The sequence below is a fragment of the Ambystoma mexicanum genome, chromosome 6p, assembly GCF_040938575.1.
Source record: "Ambystoma mexicanum isolate Mex_15411 chromosome 6p, UKY_AmexF1_1, whole genome shotgun sequence".
NCBI lineage: Eukaryota > Metazoa > Chordata > Amphibia > Caudata > Ambystomatidae > Ambystoma > Ambystoma mexicanum.
In genome coordinates, this window is record NC_090935.1 from 1,311,843,601 (window position 1) to 1,311,871,305 (window position 27,705).

Consider the following 27,705-nt stretch of genomic DNA (forward strand, 5'->3'; position numbering starts at 1 on the left):
GGAGGAAGGTTACCTGATTAAATAGATTGTTGGCAAAGTGTTGTCCATTGTCAGACATCAACATGTCACATATCCCTCAACTTGGGAATACTTCACAGACCAAAAACTGGGCGGGAGATTTTGCATCATTGTGAGCACATGGGCAAGCCTCAAGCCAATGTGAAAAAGGATATGCAATGATAATCATGTACCTATAAGAGCTACAACGATCCTGCATATCGACATAGTCAATATGCAAATGCCAGAAGGGCCCCTCCGGGCATGGTATTGTTGCCTTAGTAGTTTTAGGTGTGCCCCCTGCTGTAAGTTATTGGAACATGGCACAGTTATTTACAAAATCAGTTACCAGTTCTTGTAGGTTGGGAATACACCATTGTTCATTAGTCTCTGCAGCTACATGTTCTTTTGACACATGTGCTGGGTAATGCAGCTGATCCAGGGCTGTATGCAGCAGCCTCTGGGGCATTACCAGCTTTCCCGTACTATTCTGACTCCACACCAGGTCTGTCGGTGATAGCGAGCAGCCCCTCTTTTGCCATAACTCCTGATCCTGTTTGTGTGCACTCTCCCCTGCAAATCATTCACTAGGCCAATTGGTAGTCAGTTGAATAGCTCTGCAAGTGTAGGGTACTGTCTTTGCAACAATGCAATCCAACATACTTCATCCTCTTTAGAAGGCATAAGCTGTGTTGTGTGTAACAGTAAATATGCAGCTTCTTTTGCTGCGGCATAGGCCCTATCATTGCCTTGTGAATTTAAATCTCTGCTGTTAGTATGTGTGGCACATTTTATTATTGCGAGTTCTGCTGTGAGGGAAAGTACCTCTATTAATCGGGACAATAACTCTGCATGTTGCACGGGGGCCACCACTCCTCCTGAACCCCTCCTTTCCCAGCGGGCCAATCCTGAATGCACTGTAGATGTGATGTAGGCTGAATCTGAATTTTCTTTTACTGCATGCCCCTGTCATGTTCACTGCCATTATCAGGGCTGTTAGTTCAGTTGCCTGTGCTGAGCAGTGTAATGGCAACCTCATCTGAGCCCATACCTTTAATTCACCTTCATTATAAGAAACCACTGCTGCACCCGCATGTCGACAACCCGTGTTTGAATCTCTCATTGTGTGTACAGGCGCGTTATAAATAACTTGTCATATCATATTATATTTCATAACATATCTTTGATGACCCATCAACAAAGAGCATTTTTCCTACTTCTATGGGCTCTTCATGTACCTGGGGTTCAGCCCTCATCCTGTCCATGTATGAGGCCCAGCAGTGCATACATTCCTCTTCCTCGACTGGTTGTTCTATGAATGTCACTGGGTTGACAACCCAACACCTCACTACCTCCATTTCTGGATTGGACAAAATTACCTCATACATTGACGCTCTCTGAGTTGTCAATGTGGACTTTGATTTTTCCAGTATTGCAAAAAACAAATGCTCCACAAAGAGCGTAACTGTGCAGCCCATCATTATTGTGGGTGACTTCCAAATGTCAAATGCAGCTGCAGCAAGTGCCTGTTTGCTTGGGAAGTGGCCTTGCATTACTGGGTCTTGGAAACCACTGCAGTAGGCCAGGGGCTTGTGTCCCTGTGGATTATTTTATATGAGGACAGCCATCATCACTGTGCCATCAGACTGTGAAAACAGAAATAATGTTTCTTTATATTTTGGGGTTGCTAAAACCGGTACATGTGCCAATGCTTCTTTCAATCCAACAAATGACTAATTCATGTCCATTTTATGTAGCCTTTTACCTTCTGTGCCTCTTTTAATCCCTGAAGGAGAGGCTTTGTAAACGTGAAATAATCGAGGACCCAGGCCCTGCAATATTTGCAAAGGGTAAGAACTGCTGCATCTGTTTGACTGCTCATGGCTGTGGTGTGGTGTGTATCACTTTTGCTCTCTCTGGTGGTATCTTCCTGCTGACTATTATTATTATCATAATTAGTTATTTAAAACACAATTTATACCACAGATGTTTCTAAGCGCAGACCTGGGGTTTGAACCTATGTTGCTCTGCGTCATCCTGCTTCCAAGATGAGTGCATTGCCACTGAGCTATACTACCTGTGTTGCTATACTACTAGTGATATTATCTGTCCTAAATGCACTACTTATTTTTGGCAGTACTGCAATATTTACTTGTCTACCTTATACACCTTCTCTGCTGGCTATGCCAGAAGTGTAACTGAATCTTTCCTGCACTGGTTCTCCCATGTGCTGCACACTAGGAGTTCGCCCAAGTACTGGATAACTGTGCGGTGTATTTGCACGTTACCTACGTCTATCTGCTGAACACACTATGTGACTTGTAATAACCTTGTGGTAAACCAGTATGTTGGAACCTCATCCTGCGATAAGTGAACGCAGTGAGATACTGTGACTCTCGATGCAATGGGATGGAAGAGAATACATTCTTTGAATCAATAACTGTAAAATATGTTGCTTCTGCAGGTATATTACATAATATTGTGGCGGGGTTCGGCACAAGTGGATATTCTGCTTCCACCATGTTGTTCAAGGGGTGAATATCCAAAAATAAATCTCCACGACCCACCTTTTTATTTCTTGACAGGGTAGATAGCCATATTACATGGGGATTCTGATGTTTTTATTATGCCCTGTTGCCAGAGTGTGAGGAGTGTGTCATTTATACCCTCATCTGCATCAAGTGATAGGGGGCATTGTTTAACCGGGGGTAAAGTGTCCCTTCTTTCGATTTTATGCAGACAGCCCCTGCACCCTTAAACAACCCTACATCATGGGGCCCACTGGTCGATAGTACCTCTGGTACTTTTTTCAAATCTCCTACAAGTGAGTTAATGCCTTGCCCTCTCCTGCATTGTGTGGGGGCCTGTCTCTCCTCTATGTCTACGTGACATGGGATGCATATCTGGAATACAATTTGCCCCTCTTCTTCGTCCTCTGAGAATAGCTGTCCATCGACCAAATCCATTAGTCTTAATGTCGGATCAATAGAGGACTGTGCACCACTCTGTATCATCTTCATCTGTCCTACACAAAATTACCAATTCCTTCCTTGTAAGTGCTGCTTGTAAATATCTTATCTTTCATTCTGGTTACCCACCCTAGCAATACTTGTACCCCATAAAGGAATACATTGTGGTGGCATGGTGACCCCATGAAGTGCTGTGTACACAAAATGCTTGTATGATTGCTTTAACCTGCTCATAAAAGATACCGGGTGTGAAGCATACTATGCTCTTTTCTGAAAATGAAATTGGCATATTTAATGTGCTCTTTATATCTCTTCCTAATATATTGGTGGGGGTGTCTTTTGAATATAATAGGGCATGCTGCAATCTGCTTTGGGCCTATTGTGAATGGCAATATTTCAGTGATAGGAACCGTTGCAACGGCCCAAGAAAATCCCTGCTTGTCCATTACTTTGCAGACAGGGGAAAGACACTCTCCTTAATACAGGATTTAGTTGCTTTCCTTTCAACCAAAAATGAGAAATCCTTTTGTCCAATCTTCACTGCTATCTTGGGTTCCTCATCGGGGTCTTCAGTTATGGAAAGGATTGGTCACACATGTGTCTTCTGTGGGCTGGTCTATTTGGCACTTGGGCCTTGTCCTGAAAATGGAAATGGGTTACCTCCAAGATCTGTCACTCTTGTATTCTGTATCCTGTACTTCTGTCATACTGTATTCTGGGTTAGCAATGTGCTGTCCCCCTGCATGTATATTTGTGCTTGAGCGTCTAAGGTGTTCTGTGGTACTGTCATCTGCTGCTGTGTGTTTACCTGTGGTGTCAGGGCAACTGCAGCCCCTACACATTGCATTGTCTGTGTGAAGGGCACCTGAACCTGCAAATAGTGGCAGTTGGGCTTGGAATGGCTGTATCTGTAATTTTGTAGGCTGCCCCTGTGGCTGCATGGGTTGAACATACACCTGTGGCCTTCCCTTGGCCTTACTGCTGCTGTTGTCTGTATGGACATGTTTGTGCATAGTGGCCACTCGTCCCACATATAAAGAATAGTCCTTCAAATCTGGGTCCCTCTCCACCATATCCAAACCCTCTCCCTCTCTGTGAGTATTCTCTGCCCTGTTGGTAATATCCCATATGTGGGTAATACCCCCCCTTGCAGGTAATATCCCTGTTAATGATACACATCCTTTTGGGGATACCTTCTCGGCTGTTGAGACCCCCCTTGCTGTGGGTATTTTCCTCCCTGTGCCATGTCCCCCACAGCAAATCCCCTTGCTGAACGGGGGCAACTCAGGTGTCCTGGGACAATGTTGATAAGTACAGAACCTTCCATGGATATTTTTGCTAATTTCTTTTGTACAAATTGTGCTTCTGCCTTAATTGCATTGTCTGCTGTGTCCTTCGCTCTTTCTTTTTTCCTCTTACAGAACTGTAGTTTCATGGTTTATATTTCTGGCTATTCTTTCACCTCAATCCCTACCACCTTTCCCAGGCATATCTGCATGTCTGATGGGAGTCTTCACACCAGTATTTGGTAGAATATTGGTCTGTTCAGGTCCCATGATTGTCATGTCTCTAATGTCCACATCTCCTTTATCTGTTGTATGCGTTCTGCAGGGTCCTCATCTGGCTTCACTTTGCATGCCAAAATGGCCCTCATTTCTGATGTCTCTGGGTACATAGTCCTGAATACTTTTCACACGTGTGCATGACAATTGTTGAAGGGCATACCATTGTGAATGTTACTGCTCAATTTTACTCTATTATAGCCTGCCTGCTCACATATTTTGCCCCCCCCCTTTCACCCAATATTGCTGCGAATACGCTTTTCATATCGCCAATCCCCAGGGTAACCCCTGCTGTCTCTTTCTTGAGAGTATATATCCACTTGCCGGCGCCCACTTTGAGGGATGGCAACCTATAAATTAAATTATCTCTGCCCCTGCTCTGCCATGGTACAACTGTGCTCCTCTCCTGCCTTTCTGTAACAGGGGCATCTGTGTTTGGGGTGCGAGGGCTGCCCTGCCTTTTACAGATCTAGCTACCGACATCCTTCCTATCCTGTTTCGGAGCATGGATCTTGGGTTTGTGCACTCTGCTACAGGCTTCAGTGTAGGGTGCAGGCCATATGAAGGGGGCGATGTGGTGGGTGGTACTGACATGTCACTAACTTTCCCACCCCCTTTGGTGGGTTCCTCCTTTGTCTCGTCCTATAGCTTCCATTGGCCTAAAATATTTTGCCCATTCTTCAATTTGGTGCCTTTACATGTCGCCAACAAATATTAAAACATGTTTTCTATGGTGTAACCATCGAACGTTCCTTCTCCTGACCATTCCTGAAAGCACTGCCCAGCGGTGTCATGCACCCACTGGAAGTGATATTTCTAAATCGTATCACGATACTGGGTCAATTAATATCATAAGTGATCCAGGGGCATGTCAATTGTCCCACTAAACACCATTCTCTGCCCAATGGTTCACTCTGACTCATTTACCACAGTTGAGAGTTCCCTCCCTTTACCTCTGTGCAAGTTAGTTTCCCTCCCAATTTTGTATATATAAAAACCGAATCACAATGTGTTACTTACACAAATCCCAAATATTTAACAACCCCTACCCAATACACACACACTTATACCCCACTCAGCACTCCCTTCCCATCATGCACTCACACTTCCCATTCACATCAATCACTCTAAAACACATTCAATGGCCTTCTCCACAGGCCCGCCCACTCATCTTTATTAGACTCACTGCCACTCTCCACGGGCCCGACCACTTATTCTTTATTACACTTAATGCCCTTCTTCACAGGCCCACACAAGTCTAACTACCTGCTACTCTACTGTAAATATACAATTACCTGGCCCCGCCATATCGTCTGGCTACTAAACTACATCATCTATCCACTAAACCCTATTATTTACAGCAATACCCTTGCACCAGCCCTTTCACCTCATCCAGCGCAATATACCACAATATTTCTAATTCCACTGCATGAGCTTCACACCAAAAAATCAGCGCTTGACTTCTCTCAATCCCCATAAAAAATGGCATAACTATACGAGCCTGCACTACGCACCACTCCCATTTAATGGAAGTCTGCCATGTCTACACACTCCTCTGTTATACTACAGGTGTGCCCACCACACACTCTCTCCCTATCGGAGGGGGGGACTAATATCTATGACTACTATGGCCAATCGTCCTCCCACTGTTGGATGCGTCCTATACACCATAAGAAACCTGCTGCATGTGTGTGCGCGTGGTGTTGCACGTTCCTACAAGGGTAAACTCATGTGCTCTAGGGATCCTCGGGGCCTCTCTGCTCTGAGTCATCACCTTACAGCCTGCACCTCCACCTGAGCACGGTCGGTGCTTGGGACCAGGCAGCCCTTTGGAGACTCAGCATCTGTGGGGCTTCCTGGTTATTGCACTTGGAACTGGTCTCAGCCCGCCTGCCCCGGGCACCCAGGAATGCGGCAAGAATACCCTCAGTTTACAGAGGGAACTGAGGATCTCGATGGGGCTTCCACAATGAACCAGGGGCCTGCTGTTAAAAGTAATCCAAGGGAAGCACAAGTAATCCAAAAAAGGAGCGTACACTAAGCACGAAGTAACACACATTGATTGGACCCAAAAACATCTGGGAAGCGTGGTTCAGAAAGCCCTGTGGAACTGAACCAAGTGAAATGAGCTATCAACACCGCCAAATGCAACTGAACTTTTTATAGGAAATATGTCAAATTATCCATACAACATTTTAGTTACATTTTTAAGGCAGGTCACAAGAATTGATTGGTGGGACTACGTCAGTCCCCTATATCTAAATATATGTTGAATGATTCTAATTATTGGTTAGTAGGACATTTGGCCACAGTTACATTAATACACCTGTGATGTCATGAACCTTCCCACACCGGCCACCAATTACGTAACTGTGCTGAAGAGTCAGAAAACATGTATTTGCCACTGGCAATGTCCAATATACAAAATAGCTTGAGATGGCAAGGGGAAAGCTGGTCACACTGAGTTTGACCAATGGTGTGTCCCATGGACATCAGGGAGGACATTGTACAATGTTGCACCCAAGGGACACCGAATCCTCCTTCCACTGGGAGCTGGGGTGGCCAGAGTATTGAGCTTGGGCTATATGGCACGGGGCAAGGAGCCAATCAGTGGAAGGTCATGCAGCATAATAGTTCCTCCTCCATAACAATGGTGTCTTTATTCTTCTCATCTTCAGTGTATTGCCTTTGCTGGACCAGTAATTAGGTATTAAAGTGTCTACCTCTGTTTTGAGCTTAATTAGTGCTCTGCCATTTGGGGTAGAAACATAAATTAGAAAACGGTGAACTATCTGTAAGATGGTAAATATTTTTAATATAGCCACAGAATGGATCCATTTGAAATGAAGTGCATGCAGGTATCATATTGTTAGGCGATTAGTTGCTTACTATGGTAACTGGTACTTTCTAAAATAATGATTGAAACACTGACATGCAGATTTAATACTAATGACGCCCTGTTAGTCTAGATAGTTTAAAGTGTTAAGAGCAAACGCGCTGTAATTCAGGACATAATATGATAGGCCTGCAGGTGCTGCTCACTGAGCAAAGCAGGACAGTTTCAAAGGTGAGCTTCACTCAACACTGGGGTAACTTCATTCTAAAGCTTCTAAGGGTTTATATTTCATTAATTCATATAGTAGTCTGACCAGAGATGGGTAGAGTAGGTCACAAGAAGCATGGCCTGTCCCATGATCTCCCTCCCCTCTATCTGACTCTCGCAGAGAACTCACAGGGGTAAATAACCCATTGTTAGGCAATTCAGTACTTTCTATATACCCCATGCTGTAAATATCCCATGCATTCCCAACTCGTATTTTAAAAAATTTTGCTTATAATATAGTAGGCAGGATTAGGATTCGACTTTGTAAGTGTATTGAGCTACTAAAATAAAGGACAAGCAACCAGTAGTAGGGTTCAGCGTAAATGTGACTCGTGACTATAGAAAACCACAGTGTGAAGAAGACTGAGGGGGGATTGTGATTACAATTAAAGACAATGTTGGAACTTGATTTTTCTTTTCCTTCAAAATCACAATGTTATTGTAAGATTCCTATAATGTGAAAACAGCAGGAAATACAATAGACCAATTAAATAAGCTATGCCCACACCTTTTTACAGTAGTATTGTCTGTTCCCCATCAACCCACCTGTCCCCTCCTACCCCCAAAACCCCAAACACTACCCGGGACAAGCATTTGTTACAAAGACAATCAAACTCCATTGCTTTAAGCATCAACATTTAAGCACCTCTATCTTCCATATTTGTTTGAAACAAGGGACCCACCGCACCTCCATATTATCTTTAGTTTCATCCAGCAAGTGAGTAAGATAGTCCATGGAGTAAATATCCCCAACCCTCAGTAAACATTACCTTTTCATAGTTCGTTATTGTGGGTCTGTTTCATTGTTGTTCCACACAAATCCCAAATGCTACTAGTAGCGTATTAGCCATATGATCAAGGCGCAAACACCCCTCTTCTTCCTCCTCAACCCCTAGAAGTGCTAACAGCGGTGAATGAACTGATGAGATCCCATCAAGCTCCTGTATCCAGGAGAAAACCTCCTCCCAGTAGTTCTGTATCTCCACACATCCCAATCACATATGCCAATAATCTGCCTTTCTGTCACCACATTTCCAGCACTACTGATTCACACCCGGGTACATCCTTGCTACCTTAGTAGGGGGCAGTGCCATCTATGCGACATCTTGATAGCTTGCCACCTATGCTGTAATGATACAGTGGCTTAAGACACTTTCCGTCCAAAATATGCCAACAGAGATCCTTTCCCCAATCCGCCTTAGCCCTGCATTCCCCGTGGGGCTCAGCAACCAACAGTTCCTTGTACAGGCTAGCCACTACACCCTTAGGACCCTTCATCTGAATTAAAGTTCTCTCAAAGGGAGTCAACTGCCTCCTCGAGTTATCACCCCATCTTGGGTCCATAAGTGCGCCCTTTAACTGCAGGTAGCGGAGGACTGAGATGTTATCTATGTGAAGGCATTCCTGTAGCCTTTCAAACAACAGAAAGTGCCCCTTTTTCCACTTCATTCCAACTCTATCCAGGCAGCTTTGTACCATCCTTCAAATCCCAGAGGCGGATACATGATATCCCTCAATGGCAGGGCCAAAATACATCTTAGGGGTGATAGCTAAGTAGTGAGTCAGCACGTATGTCTCCCTTCTCTCCACAACACCAAAAATGGGTTCTCCCTAGAGTGCCTCAGGATCTCCTTCTGCGAAGCCCATACACAGCCCCCCAGCATCACCAGGGTAAAAAGGGCATTCTCAACATCTACCCACTGTTTGGGTGTAAGAGGCTCTAGATGATACACCAACACCTGAAATTGAGCCTCATGATAATACCGCCTAATGTCAGGGAACCCCACCCCCATCTTCCCTAGGTAGTAAAAGTGTGTTGTATGCGATCATGGTTCTCGCCCCCTTCCAGAAAAACTGTGGCATCTCTCTTTGCACCTTCAAAAGAAAGAGGGTCCGAACCACTGCCAGCATCATCTGAAAGAGGAACAAAAACTTGGGAGAACTTTATTTTAGCACAGTTAAATCTTGCCATCCATGAGAGCGGTATCTTCCTCCACCTCTCTAGGTCCACGCGTATCTTGTGCCACAGGGGTAAGTAGTTGATTTCATAAATATCTTCTAATCTTTTCAGAATATGCAACCCCAAATATCTAAATCCCTCCTCCTTCAATAGAAAGGGCAGTGTTCCAACATATGCTAATTCGGACTCAGTCAACTGCCCAACTATTGATTTTTCAAAGTTTATTTTGAACCCTGATTATTTATTTGTTTATTTATTTATTTATTTATTTATTTACTTAAATAGTGCTTAATCTCAAGTGCAGCAAAGTGCTGTAACATACCAAAACACAAAGAAGAAGAGGAAGCAAGCTATCACAACTTAATGAATAGAGGGAACGTCATCATCGTTTAAGAGGAACATTTACATAAACAATTCAGTGAAAAGGAAGATGTTCTGCTTTTTCCTGAAGGAAGAGAGAGAGAAGAATCAGATGTCATTCAAGTAGGTAGCTTGTTCCATTGTGTAGGGCCGAGAAATTGAAGGGATCTGCCCCCTGCGCAGGTGTGTTTGATTGGTATGCTGAGCACTAACTGCTGAGAGCTGGAACGTAAGGCGCGAGTGGGCTTGTGCCATTTAAGCCGTTCTTTAACATAGCCTAGTGCTCTGCCACATAGTCATTTGTGTGTCATAGTTAATGTTTTGAATTTAATCCTCTGTGCAATTGGTAGTCAGTGGAGTTTTTTCAATGCTGGTGTAATGTGGGAACGGCTGTTAACGTTGGACACTATTCTAGCAGCCGCATTTTGTACCACTGGTAGTCGAGTTTCTCCATATGTAGGGGCCCCCAATAGTAGGGCATTTCCATAGTCTAGTTTGATTCCCACAGTCGGTGATTCCCACAGTCGTTTTGGGCGTGATGGCGGCATTGGTATTCGTTATAAATGGTTTAATCTGTCGCAGCAGCCGGATGTAATAATTGCAAGCACCGACAGTGGATGAAATATGAGCATTTATGTTAATTTCCAGATTCAGGTAGACACCCAAGGACTTGGCTTTTTTCCTGATGGGATGGTGTAGGAGTCCAGCATTAGTGATTCATCGGCATTTTTCAATTTCCTTGACAGGATTGGAGTAGCCGTCAACAGTAACCCTTTCTTCTGATCATTAAGATAGAGCCAGTTGTCTTTCACCCAACTGCTGACCACGCTGATTGTGGCATTAATCAGTCCGGTGTCATCAGCCTTATTCCCAGACAGCATGAACAGCAGTTGGGTGTCGTTGGTGTAATTTTGAAACGTGATATGATTTTATAGCAATAAGTCATGAAGTGGCTTGATGTACAAATTGAACAACAAGGGAGACAAACATTCTCCCTGTGGAACTCCTTGCAAGACAGAGAGAGCTTTAGATGATGCTTGATCCAGCACTACTGTGGCTGATCTGCCTCACAGGAAAGAGTTAATCAAACTGAAGGACTGTTGACTCAAGTTGAGATCATTAGCCAGGGGTGCCATAAGAATGTTATGATCCAAGACATCAAAGGCAGCAGAGAGATCTAAAAACATCAATATCCCTGCTTTGCCTTCATCAACGATATCCAGAATATTAGATTGGATGTCCAACATGGATGCTTCTGAGCTGTGCATCAGGCAGAAGCCCGATTGGTATGCTTCCAGAAGATTGTGTGAGGCAACTAATTGCTGAAGTTGAGAATATGCAATTTTGTCTAATATTTTTAGAAGGAAGCACACATTTGTGATTGGACTAATTCCCACGATCGTCCGGGTCAAGTAAGGCTTTTTTAACAATTGGTGTGACACATGTATCCTTCAGTGAGTCAGGAAAGAGGCCAGCAGTGAAGTTCCCATTTGCAATTGTAATTGCATTGACCAGACTACGGGAACTTTTTTTTAATGATCTTTCCATGACAAATGTCACTTGCACAGTGTTCGGTTTTTTAGCTCTTGAATCATTTTTTCCACTTCATTAGATGATACAGGTTGAGATGGAAATTTAGGAATCGAGACCTGACTTTTTTTGATAATTCTTCAGGATGTTTAGACTTGTGCAAGGAGTGACTTTTCGGCAATTTAGCTTAAATCATGTCTCTGATCTTTTGGATTTTGGATCTAAAGTGATCCATTAGTTTATTGCACCACACAGGAGATGCAGTTAGACCACTGGAGGTGGCAGGCCCCTTTTCTAAGTTGCACAGTAAGATGAGCAGTTCTGTAGATAAATTAGCTGCAGTGGAGATTTTGGCGTTATAAGACTCTTTCTTAGACGCTAGCAAGGCCACTTTATATTGGGTTTGTGCCGAAACCCAGTCTTGCTTATGTTTACTGAGCCCAGCCTTATGCCATTTTCTCTCCACTTGACGCTTAATCCTCTGAATGTTTTTTACAGTGGGGGTGTCATTAAACATGTTTGGCTGTGATCTAACCATCTTAGGTCTAATGGGGAGATGAGATCCAGGGCATCCTTCAAGGAGGAGTGATAAAAGTAAATTCTTTGTTCCAGTGTTTTTTTCTAGAAAGCAGTGCTACTGTAATGGCAGGAGCAATGGGGCCATAGACTCAAAGGAGATTTTATTAAGATTCTGACACATAATATTAATTGCATCAACCCTGGGAGTCATCACTTTTTTCATGCATAGTTTGATCAAAATTGAGTACCGAGTGATCGGACACGGGGCATTTAGACAGTGAGATTAGTGAGTATCCAATCAATAGTTCACCCTTTTTTGTGTGTAAGGCCCCTCGCTGATTGAGCAAAGTTAAGTTCTTCCGAGTGGTCAGGCAATCTAGAGCTTCTTTATCATTAGGATCCATGTATCCCAAATTAAAGTCTCCCAGGATGATAGTGGTTGAGTTTGTGGTCATGAATGGTTCGACTGCTTCGATAAAGGGAATTCTTAAAGTCTGGTATAGGTTCCGGTGGAAGATATAACCATGACAAATTGTATAAAAGAGTGGGAATAACTTTTTAATGTGTAGCATTTCGCAGCCTGGTATTTCCCATGTTTGTAGTGAGTGTATGTTAAGCGCTTTTCAATAAATTATGGCAACCCCACCCCTAACTCTGTCTTGGCGATCTTGCCGGAAAATAAGATGGGAATCTGGTATGGCAATGGAGAGAGAGGAACCGGCTGCTGAATGAAGCCATGTCTCAGTTAAGAACGGAATGTCAATCCTGGATTCAGTAATGAGGTCCACGACCTCAGCAGCCTGCCATAACTCTGCATACCTTCCAATAGAGGGGAGAAATTAGCTTCTAGGGTCTACCACATACAGTAGTGCATTATCTGCGAACAGACTCAATTTGTAAGGCTTTCCGCTAATTTAGACAATTTGTGCGGATCCATCGCACTGCAGGCTCACCACCCCTGGGTCCATCACCAAGGCATACAGCAGCAGTGACGGGGCATCCCTGTGTGGTGCCCCTATGCAGAGCAAAGGCCCCTGACACCTCTCCGTTAACCAGTCCTTTTGCAGAGGGGGACAAACAGACTGCTCCCGCCCATCCATTTATCACCCATTCCAAGCCTCTTCAGCACTGTTCTCAAAAAGGACCAGTCAACCCGATCAAAAGCCTTTTTGGCATCAAGGGACACTAACCCACTCCCGAATTAACCTCTCAGGATGCAAGGAGGTCCACGGTTTTCCTCAGATTATCAGAGCCTTGTCTATTATACACAAAATCAGCTTGGTCCAGATGGACCAACTTGGAAAGGACAGCATCTAACCTAGACACAAGGACCCGTGTAAAGATCTTCCTGTTTACATTTAGTTGCGATATTAGTCAGTAATCCCAGCAGGAGGTCTTTCGCTTACTTTGGGATAAACATAATGAGAGCTGCTAGAAATGAGGGGGGAACATGTCTCCCATCTTTAATATCGTTAAAAACCTTTGCCAAAATTGGCACCAGAAGAAATAACGTATAAAAAGTGGACGTAAAGCCATCCTCTCCCAGAACTTTGCCAGGTTTCATATGTAGGATTGCCTTCTTGACCTCCCCTATCGTGATCTCAGCCTCCAGTCCTTCCCGGTATGCACAGCTCAGAGATTGGAGCGCAGGATCCTCCAGGTATCTGCAACCTCTGCTTCTGGGATCCGGTTGCCCCGACTATACAGGTACTGGTAAAAGGCTGTAATGCACAGAAGAATCTCTTCTGGTGACCCAGTCAAACATCCTTCCCCATCAAATATTGTATCCACCCGCCTCTCCCTTTGCAGCGCTCGGACCCTGTTCGCTTGCATGGTACCAACATATCCGCCTTCTCATTGGATCTCTGTTTAGTGTACTTCATATTTCTGTGAATTTCCCCTAGAGAGAGGGAGCGCAACTCCCTTCTCTTCTCTCTCAAGGACATAGAGATCTCTCCCCTGTCTCCTTCCGTCCGAGCCAAACTAGATTCAAGAACTTCAATTTCCACCTTTAACCTGCATTCCACCAGGTCCCTTTCCCTCTTCTCCACAGCTCTCTCTGAAATAATGAGCCCCCAGTAGATTTAACTGCTTCCCACAAAAAACATCCGCTGAACTTCCTCTGTGCCATTCACTGCAAAGAAACCCTCAATCTCCTTTGCCATGAAGTCCCTAAAAACCACTTGCTTAAACAAGGAATCATTACAGCGCCATTGAAACTGAGTTTTCCTTCTAGCCCCCCAAGTAATCACCGCAATCACCATTTCATGGTCAGACCATGCAATAGTTTCAAACATTACAGCCGAGATCGCTCCTAAATATTCCCTTGCGAGGAAAAGGATATCGAACCTCATCTAAGAGTCATGTGGGGGTGCGTAAAATGTGTATCCTCCAAGTTCATCGTGTATAAACCTCCAGATATTCCCCCAGACATATTCCTCAATCAGGACTGCAAGTGCCACATTGTCCTTACCCGGCACCTTTCCACCTCCTTTCCTTCCCAATAGCCAATCTATAGATGGGTCCTGGATCATGTTTAAAACCCCACAAAATTGTGAGGTCTTCAGCCTGCTGTTCAACCCAAGCTAACCCTCTTTCAAGAAAGGGCAACTGGGTGCTACTTAGGGCATACAGAGTAGCCAGGGCTATCCGTTCCACCTCCAGTGTCCACTTGACCAACAATAAGTTGTTAAGAACACCTGAATTCGATTTTTCTTTCTAAGCAGAGTATCGTGTCTTTATCTATGAAGTAGCGGTACTTAACTACTACCATTTGTGGCCCTTCACCAGAACTTGCCCCTCGATGTATTCTATCAAACACAAAAGATCTTGATCCCTCACCTCCAGCAGAGCCTTAAACATGCCCCTGACTCTCCTCTCCAGGTCCTTTGTAGTTTCATCAGCAACCTGAGGGAGACCCCCTAAGGGAGACCCCAAAGTCTGATGTTGTTCATTCACTCTCTATTGTCCACTTTGCCCCCAGTTTAGTTCTGAGTACCTTTTCCCTGAGCTCCAATGCCTTAAACCCAAATTCCATCTGCATATCTAGAATCTCTGATGAGAGATGATGGGCCTCATTACGAGTCAGTCGGTCCGGGAATAACGGTGGCGGTAAACCCGCCGCCACCGTTGTTTCGGGACCGGCTGATCTCGAGTTCTGCAGGCGGGAGGTGTCACTCCCGCCAGGTCTGACCTGGCGGGTTTAACACCACCCGCCTGCAGGCAGACATGGAAACACCGGCACCATTACAAGATGGGACTCCATGGAAATGGGGATTAACAGAATTCCGCCTCTGGAATTACCGGGTCACCGGGGTTGTAATGCCCCAGTGATTCCGGCAATCACAGAGGTGGAATGGTAATATGAGTCCGGCGGTAACCTGCTGGAAATTCCAGCATGGTTACCGCCGGACTCGTAATGAGGCCCGATTTCTTTTCGGGGCCTCCGTTATTTCCTCTACCCTCTCCACTCTCTCCTTAGGTGTTGCTTCTGAAGACTGCATCTCCGTTCTTAGGGCTTTTATTTCTGAGAGTACACTTTGGATATCTAATTGGAGGGCTCCCAGGTCTCCTCCATGGCTTAGATGCACCATATTGAGAAAGAAAGTGGCTGTGGGAGGACCGCAATGGCTGTGTCAAAACACCAACCTCAAAATTAGTCCTTTGGGGTATCACAATGTGGAGCGCGGAGAGGGGCCAGACAACCCACTTCTAAGGCGGATCAGATCCCCCTTACCAGCTTGTTCCTCCACGATCAGGACGCCACCTGCTTCCAAAGTCTACAGTCTTCCTCCTATCTTGGCGTGTGCCCAACACTGCTGCTTGGCTCACCTTTCTGTTGTCTCCTGGGACGTCACCTTGCTGGTCCTCTGCATTCGACTTCTCACACTCATTAAGAGACAAGTTTCTTGTTCCTTCCTCCGATGCGCCTTCCGCACCCGTCCTTGAACTACGGGCCGGCTGCCGCAGCTCCTCCTCATTGGGTGATGGGCATGTACTTCAGCCGTAGCTCGCAAATCATTTCAGGCCTCCCAGGCCCACTCAGTGGTTCATCTCACTGCCACTTTATCGCACCCTTCCAGCTCTCTCTTGGGGAAACAGAGGAGTGCACCATGTCTCCATGGATCGTTGCTAGTGCATGGGATACAACTCGCGGTGGGTGTCTCGGTGGGTGTCCCGGTCTCGGGAACTTGATTATTTTAATGAAAGGAGAATGGTAGACACAGGATCAAGTCGAGATGGGGCAGGCGGTCCTACACGCAGGGAAGAAGGATAGCCCAGGCAGGACAAAATTGAAAGGGTGGGCAGCTTACTGGCATATAACTGGGAAAGATCTGGATTTAATGAATGCTGTTGAGTTGGAAATGACAGGTGCAGGCGAGGGCCCAATGTTATCAGTCTATGGGTAGAGGAAGTCTGGTGATAATAGATGATAGAAAATGAGTGGGGGCGATTAGAAGAAGAACAGGACTTCGGTTCCTCCGCTTCGCGAAGGTTAAGCTGAAGAGTATGTGGACGTGAATGTGAGGCTCACTAGATCTCAGGCCTGCAGGCAATAGGCATCCTCTGGATTCTGTGGCAGCAAATGGGAGCACAGGATTGAGCTTGAAGCACAGCAGTGGAACGATTGACAAAAGAGATGCGACTTCACAACATCACAACTCTGCGGGAGTTAACTAAGAAAGCTCTGTGCTCACATCCAAGAGCTGTTAGCCCAGTGCCAGGGGTTAGATTCCTACCAGGCCCGACTCAGTCCTTTTTCCTTTTGAGGTTGAGAAATGGAGTCGTTGAGTGTGGATAACACCTGTTATTTGAGTACTTAGAAAGGGGTGTAAGCCAACATGGAGTGCCATATAACAAGTACATTGTGAGTTATGAAATTGGGTCACACTGCCTAAACCATCCACGCTGGCAGTGCACAATTATAGTCTCTCTGGCATCTTTTGTTCTTATTTACAACTACCCACGGCTGGTCACTGTAAATTTAGTAGATGCATTTTCCTCTGCCATGGCCAACACCCCCTTTTTTTAGTTTGGGCTATTAGGTGGTGCTTGTGCCAACTATGAGCCAAAACTATTGCATTAGAATACAAACAGGGAATACATGGCAGACGAGGAGGGGCACACAACTTGTAGGTCTAGTTTGGTTGTTTGGCCACCCACTGAATGTCTGTGGAAATACTAATCCCTATGGCTATTCCCACCCACTTCCTGTCCCTGCCCCCGGCCGCCACATACACCTCCTCATGGGAACTATTTGAGCTTGCTTTTATCAAGCCTTGCCATCAAACTTTACACTCAAAGTGCTTGCCAGTGTTTTTTCAAAGCAGTCTTCAGAGTTACACTTAATTGGAGCTGTAAACTCACTATTGGTGTAATAAAAATTTCGTCAACAGGTCTGCCTTCAGCCACTCGATTTATATGCACTATGCTTGTTCTTCACGGAAGTCCTATTAAAAGCAAGCATTGGCAAAGCCAACCGTTTTGTCTTATGTTTACGTTTTAAACATATGTCAGGACCTGTTATTAGATTCCCGGGTACTCGAACCATTTTGTACCTGCTACCATACATAGCCAGTCAATACCACTGCAGGCTTGCCTGGCAAGTGTCTTTCCCATGGCCTGGGGTGTTGCTAGGTCTGGAAAAGATCCGAGGCTACGCTAATGTCGGGATGTTGGGACTCGGGCCTAGCTAGCCTTTTGGTTGTAGCACCTGAGCTTCTAACTGTGGCTATAACCAAAAGACCTGGGGCTATAGTCCCCTCAGCCCCCCTAGCAACGCCTCTGCTGCCCATGCCTACACAAAGCCCAAACTGTTGGCATTGCCAATGCTTGTTCCTTCTGAGTTTGAGAAAGAGAGTCATCCAGTATGAATAACACCTGTTATTAGAGCATATTATAGTGGGTGGAATCCAACATGGAGTGATATATTGCTATATAAGTAGGGAATTGTGATTTATGAAATTGGATCACACTGTTGCAACCCTCCCCACTGGCAGCACACAATCATAGTAGCTCCGTCATCTTTGTAGAAATGGTTCTACATGTTTACAACTACCCCCTGCAGGTCGCTGTAAATTTGGTCGACTCTTTTTCCTCTAGCATGGTCAACATCCCCCTTTTTTTGTCATGATGAGTTCCCCCATGCTCCCTACTCCCCACCACTGTCAACACTTACATATCAACGCGGGGGTCGCTGGCCACAACATACCTGTTCCAATAACTCCTCTAAAAGGGGTTGCTTTCCAATGCACGTACTAACTCTGTTAGAGATCCACAGCAGAGCTGAAGGTTGGCCGGTGGGTGCAAGAAAGATCACCCAGGATCCTCAGGCCAAAAGGCCCACGCCACAATGGAGAAGTGACCCGATGGGGGCCACCTACTGATCCTTAAGAGAGGGTAGCATCCGCACGGGATGCCGTCAACCTGTCTACGACTTACAGTTTCAGGACCCATGCTCTCGAAAAAGCAATTTAGTAATTAATTGGTCTGCACAAAACAAAAAGCCAGGTGGGTAGGGAAAGGGGCGTTGAAGAGCGGGGTGAAGGATCCAATCGTGAAACTGCATGCTGGGATCTTGCCTGACGCAGAACTGTTCCTATGCCCCAACAAGGTAGCGGACGCTTCCCTATCTCACCGCAAGGTGTCTGATTCCTGTGAAACCGTAATTGTCTTCAGCGCTAGGCAGCGACGTCATCTGGGGGCCGCCCTTGCTACCCCTGAGGCCTCCTGTATTTAACTCTAACACATTTTTTTAAAAAATATGTTTCCTTTTCTTTAATTTCTTTTAAATGTAAGCCCCTGTGCTATGGCCAGTGCCATGTGGATCTTTGTTTCTGGATTGGAATGCTTTCTTGTTCAGGCATCTTAAAAACACAGGGGGTTTCACAAGTGTAGCACTGTGAGCAGTGACCCCACATATGAAAGAATAGGAATTACAAATAATTTGTCTTTCTAGAATTCTATACAATGATTGCTAGCCTCATTAAAGATTTATTTCAGGCACACTTCCGAGGGTGAGTCACTGATTTTGTCTGTTATTTAACACCTCAACTCAGCCTTTCATCCTTCTGAGGTTGATAAATGAGTACCAACACAGGTTGGGTGATATTGTACGTATATTTGTTCTATATAAAGCGCTTAAGTGTAAGTGCTATAAAATAACACATCATTATCATTTGGCGTTGGACGTCTGCTTGCATTCACAGTAATTTGGCAATATGGGCCTATACACATTGATATTAATGATACATATGGTGATCCATTCTTGTATGAAATGTGTATCACTTTAAAGTGATATTGTAAACATATTTTTCGTAGTGCACTTAGGAACAATGCTATGTGATGCCACTTCCTGTTTTGTCAAGGGGTGAAAGGTCGTGTTCCATCGCTTCCTGTGATGTCACTTTGGGGGGTCAAGTGACATCATTTCCTGTAATGTCATCAGAGGTCAAGGGTCATGTGATGTCACTTCTGCTACCCCTGGCCTTTTGGTGAAATGACGTCCATGGTGCTGGGGCTGAGATGGTCACATTGCCCTGCCCATGATTTGCCCTTCATTGAAGGGCTTCATTAGAAAGACTCTTGCATCTTGTTCTCTTTAGAGGCTGAAGATCTGGCTACTTTCCAAGACTGTTGAAATTGATCTGGATGCCCCTACAGCAAGCACTTCAATGTGACATATCATAATGGAAAAAATAAATACCATTGCGGCTTTGCATCACGACTCTGGATTCTCGCTCCCGGCACCCCTTGCAGGTCTGGCATCGCCAGACATTCATTCCGCTGTCAACTTCTAAGAGCTTCCCCTTCACCCTCCCGTTGTCAGTTTGGGCTCCCTCAGCTTAATGTGGATATCTAAAAATGTTAATTAAGGCTGTCTTCTCTGCAGGACGCAAATTATAAAACTCATATTGCTTAGTCTATAGGATTTCCCCGCTTTAACCCTACATGTGCCTGACATTTTCCAACTCTTTGGAGATTTACAGTTTCTTAGCAATGGATCCAATGATCATATTGAATTTCGGACTTTCCATCTTCCGTTGTGTTTCTATGCTTTTACACTGCGCCGAATCACCACCGTGTAAATCCTGCTTTTTCTGGATATTATTTCGTATATTATGTATGACAACCAATACATGGAATCTTCATTTTATTTTCAATAATGTCATTATCAATGAATACAGCCTTGAGGACGACCTATTCGTCGAAACACGCGTCGGCTGTAACAGTAATAAACCGCCGATTTTATGATTTGTTTGACCATTGGACTTGAGAATTTGGATATTTTTTTCAATATTCAACATTTATCTCAGGAGTCTCCAGCGCTGTTTTGCAAAATACATGTTCTTGTTTAGTCACCACCGTGGTAGTTTCTGTACACTGGGATTTGCCCACCGGCTGGCATACTCTACCTTTGCCAGGGGTATCCATACCTTAGTCTGCCTGAGTAAATAAATTGAGCAAGGCGAAAATAAAGTGGAGGGCAGCAGGATGCAGTGAGGGAACACCGTTTTCTGATAGCCTGGGTTCATATCAGTCCTGCCGAGTCAACCATGGCTCTGCAAAAGGGAGGAGACGGGTATGTCCTAAAGTGTTGTGATAGTTGGGTTGTATTTCCAAGGGATGTTTGGAGAATTAGAAGTTAGTACACAAGGTAATGTTGGATGCATGTGGGGCTTGAAAGTGTGATCAGTCAATCCTGGAGGTTTGTAGCCTATTTGCCACAGCATTTTCAATACGTTGCATTCCAGGTCAAGCTCCACAGTGTTACTTCTGGGACAGCCAAGTTTGAGCCGACCAAGAGTGGCATAGTCAAGGATGCACTGTGTACAAAAATGCCTGTTGTTGGTTTGGTAAGAGAAGGTAAAGGAGTAGAGTAGTCAAATTAAAAAGGCCTGACACCTTGATGTCAAAAAGGATATTATTAATAGTTTCCTGCATGCCATGTCATGCTAGTCTTTATTTTAGTTCAATGAGAGACCGGGTGGTGCCTTATTTGGGAGTAGAGTAGCAGAGTGTAGTAATGCAGAGCCATCGATAGGGAGAAGATATAGCCTGAGCGGCCTATGCAGGCTGAGTTCATTAGACTGCTTGGTAGGTAGAGATGGATGTACGACAAACAGGGTAGAGAGCAGGGCCAGATCACTGTCATCCCGGATGCAGTGACAGACTATCGCCCTTCTGTCATGATACGGCATCATACTCTGCTTCGACTGTTTCCATAAGGGTAGGACAATTCTTGCTGCCTGAACCGTGCTTCATGCCACAGTGAGGCCACCCCCCAGGACCGAGGAGCAGGGTGTGAATCTTTCAGGTTGCAAGCCCAGAATGAGCCCTGGGGGACCCCTCAACCAGAGTGGAGAGAATGGACCATGATTGGGCTGAAACTAGGTTGCCGATATTTTACAATCTTCCGACTTCTCCTACCAGCTGATTATGCGCATAGTATCACTGTCAGGGGCATACATTGTGTGGGGTGCACGGTGGGTGTTGCCCCAATAATCTTTTGTGGGACTGCAAAACCTCCTGACCCAACCTTACATGAATGCATTGTAAATTGAAAATGCAGTCATATCCAGGAAATGTCTGCTGCTCCCCACTTTTGGAGTGGGGCGGAGTGTATCGCTTTCAAAGCCCCTCCGCTCGGCACGGACGAGCTTTTGCTCGGATTGTCAGTGTAATGTAGTCACTTTAATGTGTTCAATCGCGTGCCTCACAGGCTGCCAACTGATGGAAAGACACGGTAATAGCCTTAATTGACAGCCATCTCTCGCTCTTACCTGGGGATTTATGAACATAGAGAACTATTTTCAAAGAAACTACCCTCAGGCCCATATGCATGGAAAATACACTTTTCCCATTGAAATGCACCAATCATGCATACTTTGCATTTGTTTCACATTTTCACAATTTTGTGCAAGGCTTATGTTCCCTTTTATGTGAATACAAAAGATGTTTTGTCTTAAGAGTTATTGTTTACGTTTCCTCGCGTGATCATATATGCATAACATAACCACAGACTTTGAGAACCCCACATTAAAACTGTTGCGTACATGTCCCACGTCCCACTTTCTTGACTCAATCCGCATAGCTGCCTTTGACTCTGTATAGCACCCCTAAAATCAACCTGGGATCCAAAAACGAATCGTAAGGACATGGGTGAAAAGGTTTCCAAAGAAGTCACCATGTTCCTTGATTTGTTTTATGGCATTTTCTTAAATCGCTTCAAATAGTGCCACTTTTATGCAGTTACAGTAGTGACAGAGAAGTTTCCTAAGTGTACCATTACCCACTTAAAGCCATAAGGCCATTGAATGTCTGAAATTGTTAAATGATTTGTGAGGTTACAAAAGAGAGTTCTGCTGCGATAGTCTGCTTTATTATTGGTAAAGCACAACAAAGTCATTTACACAGATTCATGGCACTATCACAGAAAGGAGTAAACATACTAAATAACATATACATACAAATCCAGAGGTAACACAACACATTTTAAGCATAAACGTGTAAAACAAATTACATTAGGGTGCCTCTGACAGATAATCCGAGCATGCCATTTTTACCAAGAGATGCTGGTTCGGAATGGGGCATAAAATTGTCTCGGGCACCAAAGAAAGAGTGGCCCACAGTTGCAAATGGCAATTCACTCCTTTTGTGACAGACTGTTTGAATAGTACATAAGGGGGAGTTTTTTGATAAAATGTGATGCAAACTGTGCAATTTAAAGAATATTTATTCAGCACCACTGGTCAAAACTACTAGCCACAAAGTTAAGTAACTCATGAAACTGGCCCACAAGGGCCAAACAAAAGTCCTACCATTGACCAAAAAAACGGGCCTACGCTAGCATTTTGCGTTTTTGGTTCGGGCATTTCCCTATTGCCCTATAGGCCTGCCCGAGCCTGCAAAGATGCGTTTCATGTGACTAGTGGGGCGCCATTATAAAAAAGTATACTCTAAATTAGCTGTACCTCGGGTTCCATATGATAATCTAACACTCTTTCAATCTCCCTATCTGTCTTTCTATCTGTGTGTCTATCTCTCTCGCTTTTCCTCAATCTTTCCCCCTCTAGGTTTCTCACTCTCTCTCTCTGTGGGGAAGAGTTGTGATGTCAGGTGCACATTTGCTAGAGCCCCCACAGCCGTTGCTGAAAGCAGCGCTTCCCGTGAAAGAAACACAGATATCTTGAAGGAGGGGTGGGGCAGGTTTGCATGAGAACTAGAGGGCTCCCCCAAGGTGGGGACTGGCCTGATACTTGGAGACATTGCATGTTCCCCAGGAATGTCACCATCACCCTGCATTGTTTATAAAAGGGGACGGGACAGTGACATGTATAGGCTCTGTGTGGGATGCCGAGCCTGTGACACACCGCATGGGACCACAGGACCACGCCGCAGAGTCTACAATTGTTTTTGTTAGTTTATATTTGTGGACATTATTTCTCTTTACTGCATAGTGTACAAAATGCACGGTTTCAGCAGCATTACCAACCAATCAGGAGCCAGCAAAAAAGATGTTGCATTGCCCTGGTGCTCGCATAAGAAACAGATCCTTGGTTTTAATCTGGGCACAACCCTTTTCTTAAAGGAAGGACATTTTTAGAGACAACATGATGTGTATTGATGGCGAAAAAAAGCTGATTTATAAAATGGAAATAATGCAATTGTCCGTACATTGTAAACTGGCTCTTATTACAATGTTGCAATGTTTATTTGTAATGATCACTTCCAGTGTATACTGTAGTCATAATAAGAATGTTACACTTCTCTTACTCCCGAAAGCACAGTATCAAAACCTAGAAGAACCATAAAAATGACTTTATGATAGAAGGTTATAATTCCAAGATGTCCGATCTGTCACACCCCCATTGTGCTCTTTCGAAAGATCCAGTAAGAAAGGGGAAGGGAGCATACTGTACCGACGATGGTTCCCCGCGGCTTTACCTAAAATCAAAGAACATTTCGGAAATATAAGACTGAGCACAGATCTTTATATTTCACAAATATAACTATGAAAAAAAGGGTTGTATGCTTGAATCACTAAGTACATAATGCACACTGGGCCTGGTGCTCGTTCCGTTTATTGCAACACTCACCGTGACATTTCGAAGTGCGTATTGATGAAGCATGTATACTCATTCGGACAGCCTCAGGCTTTGGCTGTGCGGATAACATGGTTGTGACATATGCGACTCCATTGGAATCCAATGGCAATTGTGTTTCTTGTTTCTATAGAACATTTTTCTGCTCAGCAAAAGCAGGAGCCTCAGAGAACTTGATAAGAGATGGGATAGAGGGCGGAAGCAGGGTCTCGGGGTAAGCAGGGCTGGTCACGACCCCTGTCCCAGTGCACAGACATTCGTAGAGAGTTATACATATAGGTTAGAGTGTAGTAGCAACTGCCACTGTACCCCTTACAGAGGCAGTCACACAGGATTATTATACATCCAGAACTTTGGGTATAATTGCCAAATCCTGGACATAGAACCCCAAAGAGGTATTACTGATGTTCAGATTGGAAAACTGTCCCTCTTAAATTGGTGAGGTACTCCTCCAGATACTGAGGAAGGATGCACCAACACACCCCAGTATCAGTCCTTGGTTAGCGGCTCGAAGCAAACAGGAGTGAAGCCTCGCAGACTTGGCCAAGAGTTACCTCTAGCTAGTGTTCTGATCTCCCAGTCAGGGGCCTGTGATGGCCCTAACATTATCCTTTCTTAATTCCAAAATCTATTTTTAAATCCTCGCTTTATGTTTGTTGTTAAATCCTTTCTTTTTAAGAAAAACTATTTGTATCGGTTTATTTTGGTTAACTTTATTTTTAAAGGAATGAAAACAGAAAGCAGGGGCTGGTTCATTATGAGTTTGGTGGTATTTTTGGCACTTCATCGAGCCTAATTACCACCAGATTATGAGTGTGGTAAGAGTGGTGAGTCCTCATTTTCAGAGTTCCTAGGACTCCATAGAGATTTTGGAGGAAATCACAGGGCGGTAACACTACCATTGGTAAATTCCCCACTTATTGGCATTTAATTTGTAGGATCTACCTCCAGCACGTGAACGCAGGTATCTTCTCCACTTTGATCTTTAATGAAAAGCCTGTAATTTTAATTTGGTGGTATAGTAAATGTGGCAGTAATTTCTTTACCCCGAAGAAAAGTTGCAGTAACTGAATTATTATGTTTTCTTTTACGGTATCGCAACAGCCACTATTAGCCCATTTGAGCCAGTGTCCAGTCAGTAAGTAGCCTTTTTCGGTCATGTCACACTTAATTTCAGAACAATGTGCACTGGCACTTCTCCCCCTTTCCCCTCCCTCATGCACTTGCGCAATCTCAATGTCACTGGGCCTAGTAAGATCGTTGTCTTGTTCCCCCCTGTTCCCTTTCCTTGCCTCGTCACACCTTGAAACACCTGTGGATGGCCGCGCTATAAATAAAATATCATATCATATCATGATAGGCATTTTTTCTGCATTCAATTTATCTCACTAGGTCAAGCCGACTTGTTGCTTTTCTAATCCATAGTTTCCTATGGTTAACAAAAGGCTACGTTAATGTGAAAAAATATATGTCTATTGTTCAAAAAATCTTTAAATCAATTTGAACCATACTTACCTATCGCCTCGAATTGACTTGATCCGATTCGAGCTGCGCACGAGACGAATCAGACATCGAAGAAAAGAGAAATGAGAGAAAATATCTGCTAAAGGGGTGGCATATACGGTATTAGAAATAGAGAGCCTGTGCCAATTGTTTTGGAGATTACTACAAAGGGTTATAAATATTTGATATCAAAGTGGCATCATGTATGCTACCATTACATTTCAAAGTTGTCTATAAGGCACATTTGGTTTGTTGCTATGTTATGTTGAGCAGTATTTGTAAAAAAATCAGCATTTGCAGTTTGCATAGCTTTTTGGCCCTGGCAGCTGTCACAGGGGTGAGAGGCTGTTTCGGCTGGGGTGGGTTGTCCTCTTCCTTCTCTCCCTCTCCCCTGCCCACCTCCCAGCCCGCCCTTGCATCGTGATTGGTCTTGGGCCTAGTGTTTGTAGCACCTTCGTGGTGTAAAGGGAAGGCTAACCCTCGGTGCTGCCTTTCAAGCCAGGCAGCCGCCTGGAAAGGTATTTGTTCTATTAGGCTCTGCTCCTTCCCTTGTTGCGTATGCTCCTTCCTTTCCAAGTTTCCTTCCCGCATTTCTGTTCCCTCTATGCTCCTGGTTGCCCGCGCGGATCCCCGTTGTTTCCCAGCATGCTTACGTCAATGCCCTGGACTTCCGGTCACCTCGGTCCCTGTCTCAATCCAGTTAGCCGTCATTGAAGAACTGCACAAGGTGGTTTTTTTGTCATAGTTGTTTTTTCCTCCTTGAATTGATCTGTGATCCTGGGCAAGCGCCTGGGCCTCTGTTTCCATTCAGAGAGGCGTGGTGGCTTCTCTGGGAGACAGGCCTTACATCTTCCCGACCAGTGCTCCCTCCCAGCACCTCTCAGGTAAGGCGTGTCTCAGACAGGAGGTCATGTTGGAAAGTATGAAAAGTTCGTACGCCTCTTGTCAGCAGAACTGTTTTTTTGGCCTACATTTAAAGATAAATTGGACATTTCAGAAAAAGCTACGTAGGCAGAAATTCAGAGTGTTGGGACTATGCCTGACCCTTGAACAAGTGTAGGAAATAAACGACACACCGCTGCACTGTAGAACCCCTACATAGGAAGTCTGGCAAAAGGAAGCACACCAGAGCAGCCAGCAGCCAGACTCGTGGACACGAAGCCAGCATGCATTGTTTTTATTGGGACGCTGCAACCTACTGGCTGCACAACTCTTTTAACATTTCTAAAGTGCCACTGTGAGTGGGACATCAAGCTCACGCAAGAAACATTGCATTCTGGAACTCTGCTGGCGCAGTGTTGGTTGTAAAAAGTGACAAGGAAGCCATCTTGCATCACAAGCCAGGTTCTGCTGTCCTGAGTCATGAGCGCACACCCGCGGCCCTCTTGGAAAGGCGCTTCTCTGTTGCTACGCGGACTGTCCAGCTATAATGGTAACCTTTTGAAGCAGTCGCAGAAAAGCAGCATACACAATCACTGGAATGTCTTTCAAAGTGAATTAGCATACTTCGAGGGAAGGAAAGAAATGTTTGGGGCATGCTGGAAAATATGTGTGCAGGGTCTTGGCGATCACCCAGGCGACATTTGTGGCAGGGTGATTGGATGTGTGAAGCAACACATGACTTGCATGGGTGCAGTGGGTTTTTGCTCCTAGGTGGCTTAAATATTGAATATTGAAAAAAACTGCAGCTGAGTTCAGCAGTCGAGGCCATGTGTGAGAGCACACAGCACAGCACTATCGAGTTGTGAAAAAAGCGCTATCGGAGCTGTAGGATCTGAGGGCTGTGAGGCAATAAGCAACACCAAATAAGATGTCCTCAAGGACAGCGGCCAAACATAGGAGGGTGGAAGGAAGGTGTGGACATGTCGCATGGCTTAAAGCAGAAACAGCTGCCACTGCAATTGTTTGGGGGTGTATGAATTTGCGGGTGGCCGCCAGTACAGCACCAGCTTTGCAACCAGAACTAGCAGATCGGCAACAAGTAGCCCAAGCTTTGAAACCATTGGGTGAGGTGGCTACCTGCGCTTCCAATGGCATCACTGTCTGGGCTGTGACAAACACTTCAGAAATGCCAATTGAAAGCCCTCCTTCCCTAGAT